Raw genomic sequence first — 16,747 nt, forward strand, 5'->3', positions numbered from 1 at the left:
TTGCTTATTAAAAAGATAAAGTTTTATTAGTTTTTGGATGTTGATGGCTGCATGCAACGCATCGATGATAGCTGCGAAAGCAAATACATATTATGAACGGGAGGTTAATGCTACCACCTATTAGCTCTAACGCCATTAGCTGCATGATAAAATGCATACAGCAGCGAACAGAAAATTAGCATCACAAGTATGCAGTAGCATCATCACCTCACATTCATATAGTTACCATTACATACATCCCAACTACAGCAGCGATTAGCCAGGGAATGAGAATGCACAGTCAAAATGCGAGAAATTACTTGCAAGCATTTCATTCGCGCAACAGTCGCCTAACTGTGAGTGCGTTAACTTCTCAAACTGTTTACAACGAGTCATACTTAACTAGAAACCGTTTGCATTTGATAGATCATCGAAGGCACGATCTACCTACGATGAAGGATGCCTGTTCCTCAACCGCTTTGCGTGAACAGATGTAACTTACCTATTTTGCACAGGTCCTCCACTTTTGAGCAGTAGGTGACCTCTTTAGTCCACTCCTATTGATGTGTTTGGAGATTTAGCGTGAAGGTACACAGTTCCTACCGCCTACTTCTTCCAGACGCAGGCGCGTCCACCGCCCTCTAGCAACGGGGCCAAGCGATCATATGAATTACCAGTGCACATCCACAGATTCGTTATCTACGGCACGCCGGGTATAGATTCCACCAACCACCGGTTTCTTGGGAATCGACCCACCCATTCGCCGTCGCCGCTACCAAACATTTTTAACTTTTTTTGATCGATAGGACACTAGTCCACTCTCCCCAGTGGGCTAGAGCATAATAAATCTATAAGAAGGTAAAACCATTCTCTTCTCGGCGGCCATAATGGTTTTTTGATTTTTAAAAAAATTTTTAAATCAATCTCTTAAACTTTGAGCAAATGCCAAACCAAAGAAAACAGAATCACAGAAACAGTCAAAATGATCTCCCATAACTTTCCCACGTCAGCAAAGACGCTGTAGCTCCTTGCAGTTAAGCTGAATATCATGTTCCTGTTGGAGAATATTAGTATGGAGGCTGACGTCACCAGTTGTACAGCCAAATCCCATCGCTGTGGTATAGATGTAGGGTGCCGGCCCATCCCTCAAAAATGTGATAGAGTGTATGTCCGCATTGCCTTAGCACCAAAAGTTCGTCGGCCTTAGCAGATAAAGTTTTGTGTGGGCTTAAAACATGTATTTGGGTCCGCCGAGCCGTAGAAAAACGAATACTCCAATTTGGAAGCAACGCTTGGCCTTGATCTCTTCGGAGATATACATTTCTGAAGAACGTGTTGAAGAAAATACCTCAGACGAGGATCGTGGCGTGATGCGGAAAGCTAGAATATAATATTTGAGCTGAAAAGTTTGGAATACAGTTGGCCGTTATGATTCCTTGCCCACCTAAAAATTCTGGTCTGCATAAAATTTGTATCTAATAAAAAAAAAATATCTTACTGTTTTTCTTACAAAATAAAAAATATAAATATGAAAGCAATGAGAATTAAACTTTTTTTTAAACGTCATTTGCTTCTCACCGGTTTTACCTGGTAATATTTTTATCATGGGCTGGAGGGCTTAGAATATACCTACATCAGTCGTAGGAGGCGACCAAAATACCCAAATGATTCAAGTGGTTATGTAGCTCAACCCTTTCAAGTTCAAGGGGTTGGCAGTGCAACTTATAGCTTCTCCAACCAGAATGTCAACCTCGCCGCCCAAAACCTTTGGCGCTAAAACAACAACAACCACCGTGAACTGATACACCGTTCACCGAAGTCTGATTACTTTTCACAGATTACACCGGCAATCCTAAACTGTGCTACAACCGTTGTCTGTCCACCGATTCCGTCCACAGCCGGACACTGTCTATCGATATTACACCTTTCATCCCTCAATTAGCCGTTGGTTTTATTCGATAAAACGGCCACTGCTAATTTTCGGTTCGACACTGTATATGTATGTTTGTATTGCATACCTGATGACATCAAGAAATTATTAGAGACAAGAATTGGTGAATGTAATAAAATGGGATGAAATAAAGGTTTTCGGCTGAAGGGAACAAGAAAGTTTTTTCTAAGGCTTTACTTCATTTGAGAGCCAAAAACCTGCAGTAATCACTATTTTAGCCGAAGAATGAATGAAGAGAAAAAAGGGCTCTTAGTGCAGATTATTAATCTAAGTGTGCCACAACTTTGACTCGATGATCCAGTCATACTCATTCGATACGACAAATATCGACAAGACGATAACTTCACCCTACATTGCTACAAGTACAACTACAACCATCTTTTTACGTATACTATGTGGAAGAGCCCAAAGCGGGAGAAAGAGTTAGGGATGAGTGGGTGAGTTGTAACTCGAGAAGGATTGGGAGTGGGAGTAGGAGGTGGGAGTGGTAGTGGGTGGAATGAAGCAGAATTAGAGGGAAATGGAGATTGAGATCCAAATAAGAGAAGAAATGGCAGAAAAAGTAGACAAGGACGGGAAAGATAGGAAGAACGAAAGATAACTTTTTGAATATTATTTTCGGCCTGGAAAACGTCTGTCGGTACGCTTATATCTGTGGTCACAAGCATTAATCGCCCATGTCCCATCTTTTTACGCCGGACTTAGGCGATTATTGCTTATGACGACAGATATATTGTATATGTGTATATATCTACCCATGAAAAATATCAATTGAAAAATGGCAAGTGTTGAAAATCCCCAATGAGAAAACTATTCCATTATATCCATTCCGTTGTGTTTTTATATATCAGAGGCTCCCTAGGCCTAGCACGGCTTGAATTCGAGGAGACTCTTGTAAAAAATTGTTTTCCAAGAACCAACACTGGAAACGCTTTCATCTACTGTTAGCTCGTTGATTGATGTGTCCCAAGGATGCAAGGATTTCCTTTGCTCGTTCGAGTGCATGAGTTGACCCTCACCATTCTAGCTTATCGGCCACATCGTCACGCATACCAGGTAAACGTTATATCGACTTGCTAAATCCATAGTCCACTCCGCAGTCAAACCAGCCAGACCTGGTGTTATCCTCTTTTTCCCATATGCAAAAAGTCGCCTGGCTGTCGGAGATGACGCCTACCCTGCCGGTATTACAATATTGCTCTACTTACCTCCTGCATAGCGAAAAGAGAGAAACGTTCGCTAAGTTCAAAAGACGCATATATATATACGTATGCGGAATTGGTGCAAAGAGCAGGAGTCCATTCCGCAGGCCATATAAAATACATCCAATATATCCATGTAGGTAGAAGGATCTCTTAGCTTGTTCCGAAGACTGTAATAGAACTCATGTTGTTCGTTTCTTTTTTGTCACACGGGATTTATATACATTGCGAAGCACACGGCTGTGTCTGTATGTATGCAGCTTAAGAACACCCAAGTCTTTGGAAAGGAATTTTGGAAGATATTTCTCTACAGAGAGCTTTCGCTAATTCAATGAAGACGTCATCTAAAGCTAGAAACAGCACGTCTATATAAGCGTAGTATTTCATAGGAATTTAGGCCGGTCGTTCTTGTTGTTGTAGCAGTGCTTCGCCCCATCCAATAGGTGCAATCACTCACAAATTGTACTCCATTTCCTCTAACGGTAGTCCGTGGAAACTTGCTGTTTCAACAGGGTTGAACCGTGAAGGCACGTTACAGGCGGGACACACATTGGGTATGTTGGGATTGATTCAGAATATGTAAGAGTTTAACCCATTACAGTATCCAGATCGAAGATCATCTAGAGTGACGTCCGCTCCCTAGGGAGGTTGCTTTCTTCAACTGCGAGTTTTGATGGGTGACAGTGCCGGACTCCACGAGGTAAAAAGAGTGGAAATGCTAGGGAAATATTCGTCAACTTTATAGCATAGCTCATCAATGGATCGGCCAAGAGTCATCGGCGTAGGACACAATGGCAACATCTTCTAGGCTGGAAGACAGCTTCGATACTTAGAAGTTAAACAGCCTGTGGGACCTCTGTATTTTGATGGTACTATGACCGTGCTACTCTTCATTTGGCAGCAATATTATTAGAAAAACAACAACAATTTAGTAAATAACGATATAAGGGAAAATTGTTTTTTCTGGACTCATCTCTTCAAACGCACAAACGTCCGCCTCCAATTAAAACTCTTAACGCTCGAGTACGCAATTTTCGAAAATTGGTCAATTGACTAAATTATTCAGTGCGTGGTTCCTCTTGAGTCGCATATAAAAGCGAGCTTATCGTGGCTTCCGTTTCGTTAGTGTAGATTAATTTTGTAAACTCTACGTATGATATACGGATCTTAAACGCGCACACGAAAATGTTCAAATCAATCTTGGTTCTCATCGTGGTACTAATAGTTTACCTCAGTTTGGTGGTAAGTTGGGGTTATGTGTGCGGTTTGTGTCTTTATATCATATATTTCTGTCGCTTTTTTTCTTTCAGTGCGCTCAAGCGAAATCTGGTTCAGTGCAAACTGGTCCAGCGCCACCTGCTGCGCCATTACCAAGTGGCACTGGAGGCGCACAGAACTCAGATGGTCTCAAATTTTCCAAGCTGTGAAACCTACCGTCTCCTCAAAGGCATTGATCGTGAAACATTTTCAAACTACTTAGGCAACAGAGATGTTTATTGTTTTTCCCCTTCAAGTAAAAGGTGTTCAGTGAGATAAAGAAATAAATATCCTCAATAAATCTCAGAGAGAAACCACAACCTTTGTGAAGATAAATGTTTGCCTGAATGAGAAATCTTATATGGGGCTCTTGTTTGAGAGCCTTGGTAGGAAGAGATTACATACAGTAAAAGCTATTGAGATAAATACAGATTTTTACTTGAACCTCTTGGGACAGCAAAAAGTTTCAGGAACGACCCTAGCGACTTGGACATCACTCGTACTATATTTTTCAAGAATGTGAAGATACACGTTAGACAGCTCCTTTAAGCTCAGCAACTTACCATGTTTCAATCACGTATGTATTTACTTTTAGTTTTTACACCTCTTATGGCGGTTTCGATCTAATGACAACGAAAACTATCCTTCCTATCTAAGTAGGTATATAACAACGGTAGACGCTGTTCAACCAGATCTATGGCTATCGTGCAAAGTTCTAAAAGTTTGTTACACATTTTCTGCCTCCCAGTCGCTCTCCTTTTTCTCTTCATCTATACTTACGAGTGTGGTGTCGCTCCGTCGCAAATAAAAGGCATGCTTTCAGATTAAACAAATTGATGTAAAGTTCGTGTCTCCGAGATCTGGTAAATATCTGTCCGTTTTCTGCATCCAACCTCGTGCATTGTCAGATGAACTCACAAACCCATTCTTCCATATAAAAGCCAGATCAGAAAGCAACCCGATAAAGTTGACTTGAGTTCAAAACAGTCGATGCAACACCAGGTGGCTGAATAATTCGGGAATTACCTACCAATCTTCATAGAGGTAGTGCAGAAAAACACACCCCAGAGGAAGCTTTCAAAATTATAAACGCAGTGTCTGGAGTCGGAGGTATTTGCCCGAAAACTAAGATTAAAAACTTTTGAAATGAATACAGCCCCAAGTTAGTTATTTTTTATTAATGTATGACGGCTCGAGTCAAAGGGTACCACAAAATCGAAAGCACGAATTTGAATGGTGGCTTCCCAACTGTGCAGGCAAGATGTTCATTTGTGCAGGCAGACGAGTACAGACTACCACCCTACAACTAGAGAAACCACCACAATAGTTACGCTTTCGCATAGCTACTTCTGGCGGAGGGCGTAAGCTGTTGTGTAGCCCAACATATTATATGGGTTGCCAGGGCAATTATAGCTTCTCTAATCCAATTATCATGTTCACTTCCACGAGGAGAGAGATGTTAGAATTATGAACCTATCACACAAATAGCAAGCAAGCGAGGCTTCTTTCATCATGGAAGAACGGGCTGGGACGGGCAGACCGCAATTCACCGAAAGTGATTACTCTAGTACGACTTCAGCAAGATGATGAAGGGTATAAACCTGGAAAATACAGCAACAATAACTACGTAAACCATTATCCTCAAAATAACCATGACTATGAAGATAAGAAGACTTTGATAATGTAAGTAATGGACTGAATGGTACCGAGATGAGATAACGGACACAGCACTTACATTTACGTCTTCTTGCTGAGCAAAGTAAAGGAAGTTACGAGCTCTGTCACCGTATAAGTGGAGATGTTGTTGGCACTGGGGCTCGTGCAGCACCGATGCAACAACAATTTAGCAGCAGTACTGCTGGGAAGTAGATCAGGGATTTAATACTAGAGCTCGACCCAAGCTTTATACAGTTACTTCCTTAGAATCTCCATACAATGTGAAAATTTGAAAGTCCGCATCGCCGCTGCACACATATTCATCGATTTTCATCCCTTTTGCTCAATAGGGAAGGAGGATAGAGAAGAACCCTTTTCGAACTTTCCATGGTTAGTGTCAGAATAAGATGACGCGATAAAGTAACAAAGGAATAAGTGAGCTACACAAGGCCGTCAAGGGGTTGTGCCCAATTGACAACCTCACCCACATGAGGTGAAATTTTTTAGAATTGTGAATGTGTCATAGACACACTTAGCAGGCGGGAGTCCAGCGACCCAAGTTCAGCATAAAAAGAGGAATGGGACGGCCTTCAAATTTGAACGTGATCATATTAAATGGTTACCTAGATGGTCCGTTCACCTTAATAGTACTATTTTCCAAACATATCGAATCAATATCCGACAAAAAATGGCATCTACATCGAAAACACTTGCCAAAACCTTTGGAGAGTGCCTTAGTTAAACAAGAAGTTGGTGGGTTAAAGTCTGTCAACGTGAGAGTGGCATACCACGGATCTAGATGCAGCAAGTGGCTTAAGTCCTAGAAAATTTCGGGTGTTTGCCAAGAGGACGGAGTCATTTTATGAGATAGGTCCTGATTTTTGATAGAGTTTTTAGTTTGGTCGTTAAAAATATACTTCTGGTAACACTACGGACTCATTCAGTCTATGTGTGGTCCTCATGGACCGCCCAGTTCAACCTAGCCTAACCTAATCTAGGCAAAAGTGCTAACACGCGCAAAAAACCGTGGATACTGAAATGCGAAGAAGCTATGAAGACGAAACTTAACAGACAAAGAGACAGAGGGCTCATTTATGCTCGCCTCCCGTAGAGTGGTAACACATTCAGCACCTGTGCATGCCAAATGCAACTACAAGTGAAAAGGGTATTTGGAGGCTCTCGGAAGAACCCGTACGTTGGTGATGATCCTGCAAAATACAACGAAGCTCCTGTCTTAGTCTGAGTTAAAATATTTTAGCAGCAAAGCTTTCAGAAACGCGCTTTTTCAGAATTTCGCCTTCTTGCTTGGCCTTTGCAATCATAATTGCAAAAGAGATGGCAGCCGAAAACTTCGCAACAACAACAAGTTGCAACAAGGCATATCCAAAGTAGCCATACAAGCTGAAGTTGGTATTTATGATTCGACAAAACAAACAATTTTTGTGTTTATAATTAAGTCGAAATTTATTACTGCGGCAGATAAAATACAGCAAAGAGACAATAATTTACCTTTATGGTTTTATTAAGCCAATAACAAAGGCTGCGAAGAAAACAATAAAATAAAATGGAACAATAAAATTAATGAAAAAAAGCGTAAGAAAATACGAAAAAAAACAGCAAAAATTGTGATTTTTGTGGGTGCATCTCATAATCCCGACTTTCAGATTCCCGACAATTTTCAGTAAAACCGTAAAGAAACAATCCAGGCACAGCGAAATCGCGTTATAACGCAATCCCGAAAATATCCCGAAAACTCCAAATCCCAACAACACATAATCCAGCGAAATTTACTAAAATTTATTAATAATAGAAATTGTTGTTGAAATTTCTACAAGATTTATACAGAATGCTATTCTGCGCAGAAGTATTGTCGATCACGTAGCCGGTGTTGATTCGGGTAGGTGTTGTTTTGTAGAGATGCTTAAACAATAGTAGAGAATAATTACCGAAAATGTGTTTTTTTATGACTTCATGATTTCCCAATTAGCATGTTGTCGCGATTTTAGGTCGGGATTTGGTCGTGTCGGGATCGGTGATTATGAATTTTCGAGATTTGGCCGTGTCGGAATTATGTTTTTTCGGGATTTTGTTATGTCGGAATTTTGTATTTCGGGATTTTATAAGTCGGGATTATCTTATACACCCGATTTAAAAAATTATGTAAACTCTTTTTGGTATTATGCCAAAATTTTTAAAATTATGAAAAATCTTTTCAACTTTCTACACCTTTTACAGTCTAAGTTCAGAAATTTACAACTCAAGTTCAGAAAATTACAATTAAAGTTCAGAAATTCCAATTTAAATTCAGAAAATTACAATTCAAGTTCAGTAAATTACAATTAAATTTCAGAAAATTATAAGTAGGGTGTTATTTTTCAAAAGTTAGTCCAATTCATACTACGTAATGTAATACTTAAATACTATTTGCGGAAGCGTTGATGCTTCATTGGCAATGGTGGCTTGGATACACTGTACCCCAAGCTTTCTGTAAGGCGTGTACATCCTGAGTTTAGAAATCGAACGGAGGACAACTCTTTGCAACAAGTGCATGAGGACGCTCTGGCCATGAAAGTACTTCAGTCGACACCACATTTTGGAAGTAGTTGAAGGCGGAGAACCCCACAGAGTTGCGAGTGGCAGGTGAAGGAAAACTTGATCTGTGCACGCAGTATTTATACATTTTATGCGGGATTGTGGACGCTCCGTTGGCTGTATAAATGGCCATATATTCGTCATCATTCAATGCAGATCAATGCTTGTGACACTAAGAATATAGCTGGATGTCCTTGTGACTGACCTTTTATGAGAGGAGGAGAGAGAAGAGAGGAAAGGGGTTTTCTTCGCTTTCTCTTTAATGATAGCAAAATTGATTTAAGTGAGATAAGAATTCCTATGCTTCTTTAATAGATAGTAGGGCTTGATATGAAGCCCTTTATTAGCGCAACATTTACCATCTTACATTGCATGAAAGAAAAAAATCTTGGAAACTTTCTGAACTTGAATTGTAATTTTCGGAACTTGAATCGCAATTTTATAAACTTGAATTGTAAGTTTCAGAACTTGAAATGCAATTTTCTGAACTTGAATTGTTACTTTCTGAATTTGAATTGTAAATTTCTTAATTTAAATTGGAATTTCTAGACTTGAATTGTAATTTTCTGAACTCGAATTGGAAACTCTGAACTTGAATTGCAGTTTTCTGAACATGAATTGTAATTTTCTGAACTTAAATTGGAATTTCTGAACTTGAATTGTAATTTTCTGAACTTAAATTGAAATGGAATTGTAAATTTCTGAACTTGAATTTTAAATTTCTGAATTTAAATTGGAATTTCTGAACTTGAATTGTAATTTTCTGAACTCGAATTGGAAACGCTGAACTTGATTTTTAAATTTTTGAACTTGAATTGTAAATTTCTGAATTTAAGTTGGAAATTCTGAACTTGAATTGTAATCTTCTGAACTTAAATTGGAATTTCTGAACTTGAATTGTAATTTCCTGAACTTTAATTGGAAACTCTGAATTTGAAATATAAATTTCCGAATTTAAATTGGAAATTCTGAACTTGAATTGTAATTTTCTGAACTTGAATTGGAAACTCTGAACTTGAATTTTAAATTTCTGATTTTAAATTGTCAATTTCTGAATTTAAATTGGAGTTTCTGAACTTGAATTGTAATCTTTTGAACATGGATTTGAAACACTGAACTTGAATTATAAATTTCTGAACTTGAGATGTAAATTTCTGAATTTAAATTGGAAATTCTGAACTTGATTTGTAATTTTCTAAACTTGAACTGTAATTTTCTGAAATTAATTGGAATTCTGAACTTGAGTTCTAACTTTCTGAATTTTAATTGTAAATTTCTGAATTAAAATTAGAATTTCTGAACTTGCATTGTAATTTTCTGAACTTGAAGTGGAAACGCTGAACTTGAATTGCAAATTTCTGAATTTAGTCTGGAATTTCTGAACTTGAATTGTAATTTTCTGAACTCGAATTGGAAACGCTGAACTTGAATTGTTAATTTGCTGAATTTGAATTGTAAATTTCTGAACTTGAATTTTATTCTTCTGAACTTAAATTGGAATTTCTGAACTTGAATTGTAATTTTCTGAACTTGAATTTGAAACTCTGAACTTGAATTGTAAATTTATGTACTTCAGTTGTAAATTTCTGAATTTAAATTGGAAAATTTGAACATGAGTTGTAATTTTCTCAACTTGAATTGGAAACTCTGAACTCGAATTGTAATCCTCTGAACTCAAGTTGGAATTTCTGAGCTTGAGTTGTAATTTTCTGAATTTAAATTGGAATTTCTAGACTTGAATTGTAATTTTCTGAACTAGAATTGGAAACTCTGAACTTGAATTGCAGTTTTCTGAACATGAATTGTAATTTTCTGAACTTAAATTGGAATTTCTGAACTTGAATTGTAATTTTCTGAACTTAAATTGAAATGGAATTGTAAATTTCTGAACTTGAATTGTAAATTTCTGAATTTAAATTGGAATTTCTGAACTTGAATTGTAATTTTCTGAACTCGAATTGGAAACGCTGAACTTGATTTTTAAATTTTTGAACTTGAATTGTAAATTTCTGAATTTAAGTTGGAAATTCTGAACTTGAATTGTAATCTTCTGAACTTAAATTGGAATTTCTGAACTTGAATTGTAATTTCCTGAACTTTAATTGGAAACTCTGAATTTGAAATATAAATTTCCGAATTTAAATTGGAAATTCTGAACTTGAATTGTAATTTTCTGAACTTGAATTGGAAACTCTGAGCTTGAATTGTAAATTTCTGATTTTAAATTGTAAATTTCTGAATTTAAATTGGAGTTTCTGAACTTGAATTGTAATCTTTTGAACATGGATTTGAAACACTGAACTTGAATTATTAATTTCTGAACTTGAGATGTAAATTTCTGAATTTAAATTGGAAATTCTGAACTTGATTTGTAATTTTCTAAACTTGAACTGTAATTTTCTGAAATTAATTGGAATTCTGAACTTGAGTTCTAACTTTCTGAATTTTAATTGTAAATTTCTGAATTAAAATTAGAATTTCTGAACTTGCATTGTAATTTTCTGAACTTGAAGTGGAAACGCTGAACTTGAATTGCAAATTTCTGAATTTAGTCTGGAATTTCTGAACTTGAATTGTAATTTTCTGAACTTGAATTGGAAACGCTGAACTTGAATTGTTAATTTGCTGAATTTGAATTGTAAATTTCTGAACTTGAATTTTATTCTTCTGAACTTAAATTGGAATTTCTGAACTTGAATTGTAATTTTCTGAACTTGAATTTGAAACTCTGAACTTGAATTGTAAATTTCTGTACTTCAGTTGTAAATTTCTGAATTTAAATTGGAAAATTTGAACATGAGTTGTAATTTTCTCAACTTGAATTGGAAACTCTGAACTCGAATTGTAATCCTCTGAACTCAAGTTGGAATTTCTGAGCTTGAGTTGTAATTTTCTGAACTTAAATTGGAATTTCTGAACATGAATTGTAACTTTCTGAATATGAATTGTAAATTTCTGATTTTAAATTGGAATTTCTCAGCTTGAATTGTAATTTTCTGAACTTGGATTGGAAACTCTGAACTTGAGTTGTAAATTTCTGAATTTAAATTGGAAATTCTGAACTTGAGTTGAAATTTTCTAAACTTGAAATGTAATTTTCTGAAATTAAATTGGAATTTCTGAACTTGAGTTGTAAATTTCTGAATTTGAGATGTAAAGTTCTGAATTAGAATTGGAATTTCTGAATATGAATTGTAAATTTCTGAATATAAATTGTAACTTTCTGAATTTGAATTGTAAATTTCTGATTTTAGATTGGAATATCTGGAACTTGAATTTTAATTTTCTGAACTTGGATTGGAAACTCTGAACTTGAGTTGTAAATTTCTGAATTTAAATTGGAAATTCTGAACTTGAGTTGAAATTTTCTAAACTTGAAATGTAATTTTCTGAAATTAAATTCGAATTTCTGAACTTGAGTTGTAAATTTCTGAATTTGAGATGTAAAGTTCTGAATTGAAATTGGAATTTCTGAACTTGAATTGTAATTTTCTGAAATTGAATTTGAAACTCCGAACTTGAATTGCAAATTTCTGAATTCGATTTGTAATTTTCTGAATAGAATTGCTGGCAAAGTTTTAATGCATATAAAATGGAGGTCCTATTTATTTACATATATCTTTACATATACTAAAATCTGTTAAGTAATAATATAAATATGTATGCTTATAGTAACAAAATATGCTATATTAATAACATTTAACATGGTGCTTATATTTAGATATATTTGGTGCAAGTGCAGTTTTCGGAATCAGTTAGTGAGCAACAACGAATGCTTTGTCCGTAATGTAGATTGAATCTCGTTAGCCAGAATCGCTGCTATCTATGGGAGAGAAGAACACAGAAATCTTGTATTAATTACAGTGTTCAACAAAGAAATAGACAACAGACTTAAGTGGTAAGTCAATATTGATAGAAGAGTAGAGAATGATTAATAACCAGGAACTGGGGCCTAAGGCCAAAGCTTATGATATGGTACTACACAGCTGTCATAAGATCCATCCTAACGTACAGAGCGTTGGTGTAGTGTACAGCACTGGACAACCATTACGACATCAAAAACAAAAAAGGAAAAAAAAAAAACAAGATTCAGGGCACAGGATGGCGCTAGGGTAACAAGAGAACATAGGTCGTATCCAATGGAGGCACTAAATGCTATCCTCGACCAGATGCCATTGAACCTACACTTACGCCTTACAGCTACTAGCTAATGAACTAGGGATATCTAGTAGTTGGAACGAAAAGCTATATTGTCACAGCGGTACACCAAAAATGCTCCCCAACGCAAATTCGACAACAGATTACCTATACCCCCCATTGAAGTATGAAAAAAATTTCAAGGTGAAATTTCGCCCAAAACTGAATTGCTCTGCTGACAATGTTTGCAAAGAGGCCGCAACCTCACCACACACTGACGGGTCCAAAATGACCTGTGGTGTTTATGCGGGGGTCTTCTCTAAATAGCTAAAAGTTACAATCTCCCTCCGTCTGCCAAGCTAAGCTAATATCTTCCGAATATACATTTTAGGTATAGAGAGGACCTGTTTTTTCTTGTAAGGGAATCGAGTAAGCGACGGTGAGATACACATATACTCGGACAGGCGTTCTCTAAGGTTGTCAAAAACTCTGTTGTTATTGTTGTTGTATTTACGACAAAGATACTCCCCGAAGGTTTTGGGTAGTGCTATCGATGTTGGTGGTCCTTTGCCGTATATAGATCCAGTACGTTCCGGTAAAAAAGCACCATTAAGGTACTAGCCCGACCATCTCGAAAACGATTTATGTGACCAAATTAAAACTTCTAGGCCATCCCACCCCCCACTCCTACTGCCATGAGGAACTTGGGGTTACCAGAGCCTCGCCTGCTAGATATGTGTACAATACATTCATATTTATAACAGGATTCCCCTCGCGTATGTGATGTGGACAATTGGGTTGCGGAAGCTTTGAAACTATAAAGCTCTGTACTCAAGGGGTTGACTGGAATCCCAAAAACTCGAATACGGCGTTACGCGAAGCAGCAAACCTTACCCGGTCACCGGAGCATTGACGGAAATGAAACAGCGGATGAACTGACAAAGGCCAGTGCATCGGTAGACACCTCTGACGGTAGTGCATTGCCCACTTTCATCAATAAAGCTTTATATTATCAACCTCAAGAAAACCAAAATTCGCACTTGGTACTCTAAGGATGCTTGCAAAATCACCAAGCAAATATGGCCTTACTATTGATAAGAGTAACTCTGTTAACCTGAAGGTTGAAAGAACTATATATAGTCTTGGTTTCGCGCCTTTCCTGCTTGATCGGTAATATGCATGTTTCGCCTTCCTCTGATCTTGCCTTCCTCTGGGATGTCTACGTTACAAGCTTCGAGGGATGCACCCTTTCAAGCCAGCTCATACGGGTTTTCATTTTCATCTATTCCAAACTTACATAGAAGCAATCATAAATGCTTCTCCCTATCCCGTTTCTTTCCAGGGATTGCTTACGCTCCAATACAATTTTTGATGCTCTGCTATGCGAGATTTTGTCTTATTAGCTACTTGGCTGCCAATGTAACAGTTGACGCCGCTACAGTTTCAAGTATTTTCTTCCAGTGTTTCTAATGCTTTGGTTGCGGCTACTACTTCTGCCTGACAGCTTGCAGGATCTGTATATCTCCCGATCAGCGCAGTATAGCGCGGACTCTATCTCTTCCCTTACTTTGGAACCATTGTTGTAAACGTGTTTCGCCTCATCTTCCATTCAAGCACCCTTGCGCCAACCATCCCCTCTTCTTAATGTAAACTTAGCTAAAGCTTTCATTGCCCATTCGACCTTGCTATCAGTCACAACGCCAGGCAGTGCCCGCTCCGTGGTGAAAGTACTCTTTTCTGCTGGCTCTTTTGTATCTCGAGAAGCACTTCATTGCATTTTTCACTACTGCGTGAGCATTTGTCATTATCTTTCTTTTTTAGTAACTGGAGTATATTTCTCCTGCCTTGCTTAACCGCGCAGTTTCACTGGAGCAATAGATTTCCGCACAGAAATTTTTCCATAAGACTCTCTTCGCCCTTAAAACTTCACGCTTGTAGATCCTTAACAGGTTCCTGTACTCTTCCCTACATCCTTCGCTTGCCGCCACCATTGCCAGCTTATAAATTTCTTTTACTTTTCTTCTAAGCAGACCCAGATTATTGCTTCACCATGGCAGCTATGCTTTTCCTCTGAATCTTTTTAGAGTCCAAGCTTTGTTACGCACAGTCAAAAGCATCTTTAATAGAGAGTAATTGGATTCCTGCAATTCCTTCACATTGGCAACCACTTTGGGTTGTCCCAGTGTTGTTTATACATGATTCTGAAATTTGGTGCAGTTTGTTAACCTAGCGCCTCAAAAGGTTCCCCCTTTCACTACCCTCTTGATTGGTATGCTGGAGCTGATATAGGCATGGTCGGAGAAGGATGGTCTTTTACTAACCATCCAATAATACCTTGATATATCACATTCAGAGCTCAATGTAATATCAATAACATTGCTGGATGTTGGACTTACACATGAAGGAACTCAACCATATAGCAGGAGATGCCTGCTTTCTCTTCCGCTACACGGCGTTCACTAAAAGGTCCTCATTAGTGTAATTGGGCAGCATATATGAGTGCTGCGCTCACTGAGCTCAGAAACCTTTCTTCCCATCACCACCACGTCAAACTAACCCTCCTCAAGTGTTAGGAGCAGTTCGATGGTCCCCACTTTCAGTGCTGTAAGATTTACAATGCTCCCATTTCGCGTAAGGAACCTGGCAGAGGTTTCTGCTGGTCATAAATTTCTCTGTATATACTGAATCAAATATATGTGGATAAAAAGCTTTTGTCGTAAAGATTCTGCAATCTAATCACTCTTCCTAATTTTCTTTAAACAATTATGTCCATACCTTCTGGTGCACCGCTAGGTGGTGGCCCGCTGGGCGGCGGACCGCATGGTGGCGGACCTCTTGGTGGAGGTCCTCTAGGGCGCGTACCATTCGGTGGTGGTCCACGCGGCAAACCGCTTGGTGGTTGACAATTTTGTGCAGCAGCGGACTAAATGAAAACAAAATTAGGTTAAAAAGGTGTGAAATTGTTAAATCTTTTTTTATTCGCTTACCACCATTAGCGCTCCCACTAGTGCGCCCTTACTAAAATAAACAAAAAATGCGCTTTCATTGTATCTGTGAAAGCGCTGGGTAACAAACTGAAATGACACGAAATTTTAACATGGCTTTTATATTAGTTCATAAAGCAGATCTAAATTAAAAGAACGCTTATATCAGAAAAACATGTTTTTGACACTTGGCAGTTTTTATCCAGTGAGTACCACAGCTCATATTGGATTCATTTCACTGATCAATCACTCAGTGCCCTCGAGAGCTTTGGAAAACTATTAGGCGTTCACATACATGTCTTGTGAGCGGAGCGACAAAGTTTCAGAAAAGCAAGTAGTTAATCAGTTTTAGCTTGTACTTCAAGTAGTAAAAATCGAATTTTATGCTCAAACATTCTCCAAGTAAACACATTCTTCTACAAAGAAAGTCTGCTGGCGTTGTGCACCACTAAATTAAACCATCCGCTACTACGCAAAATTTCAAGTTGATACTTTTGACTTAGCCCGTTTCATATCTTAACGTGTGCTATGATTTATCGTAACAAATTATTTATTTTACTCTATGTTTTTGTTCAGCCATGCATAAAGTACGATTTAATTGGAGCAACGCCACGTTTTTCAATCAATGTTAGTGGTAGCTAATACAATCATATCCCCTGCTAAGGTCTCAAAACTGCTTAACTCCAAAAAGTAGTTTCTTAAAAACGCGAAATATTGACGAACTGCTCCCACATGCGACGCAGAAGTTTTTCGTTTTAGTCAGTGCTTTTCTTTAGGTAATGAAAATGTTTACTTTGAGCCTGAAGACAGTGAATGAAGACATGCAGCGATATGCATAACTCAAAAATTACGAATTTTGAGTTAAATTACTCTTGGGTTTAGTTGTGAGATTTATGCATAATTTTATAAAACTTCAAAAACAAACACTGGAGTTTTTAATTTGTTTTGTTGCTGTCGCACAGTAGGCCTTAAAATTAGTAGATTGAAAT

General features: G+C 37.7%; 1 long non-coding RNA gene across 1 annotated transcript; it reads right to left on the reverse strand.

Moving 5' to 3' along the window:
* Positions 1 to 12,213: 12,213 nt before the first annotated feature.
* Positions 12,214 to 15,849, reverse strand: LOC137247830 (uncharacterized). Its single transcript, XR_010951897.1, has 3 exons — positions 15,762 to 15,849; positions 15,550 to 15,697; positions 12,214 to 12,460 (listed from the first exon to the last, which is right to left on the reverse strand). It is a non-coding gene; the product is annotated as an uncharacterized lncRNA (long non-coding RNA).
* Between the last annotated feature and the right edge of the window lie 898 nt (positions 15,850 to 16,747).

The sequence above is a fragment of the Eurosta solidaginis genome, chromosome 4 (genome assembly GCF_040869045.1).
Source record: "Eurosta solidaginis isolate ZX-2024a chromosome 4, ASM4086904v1, whole genome shotgun sequence".
NCBI lineage: Eukaryota > Metazoa > Arthropoda > Insecta > Diptera > Tephritidae > Eurosta > Eurosta solidaginis.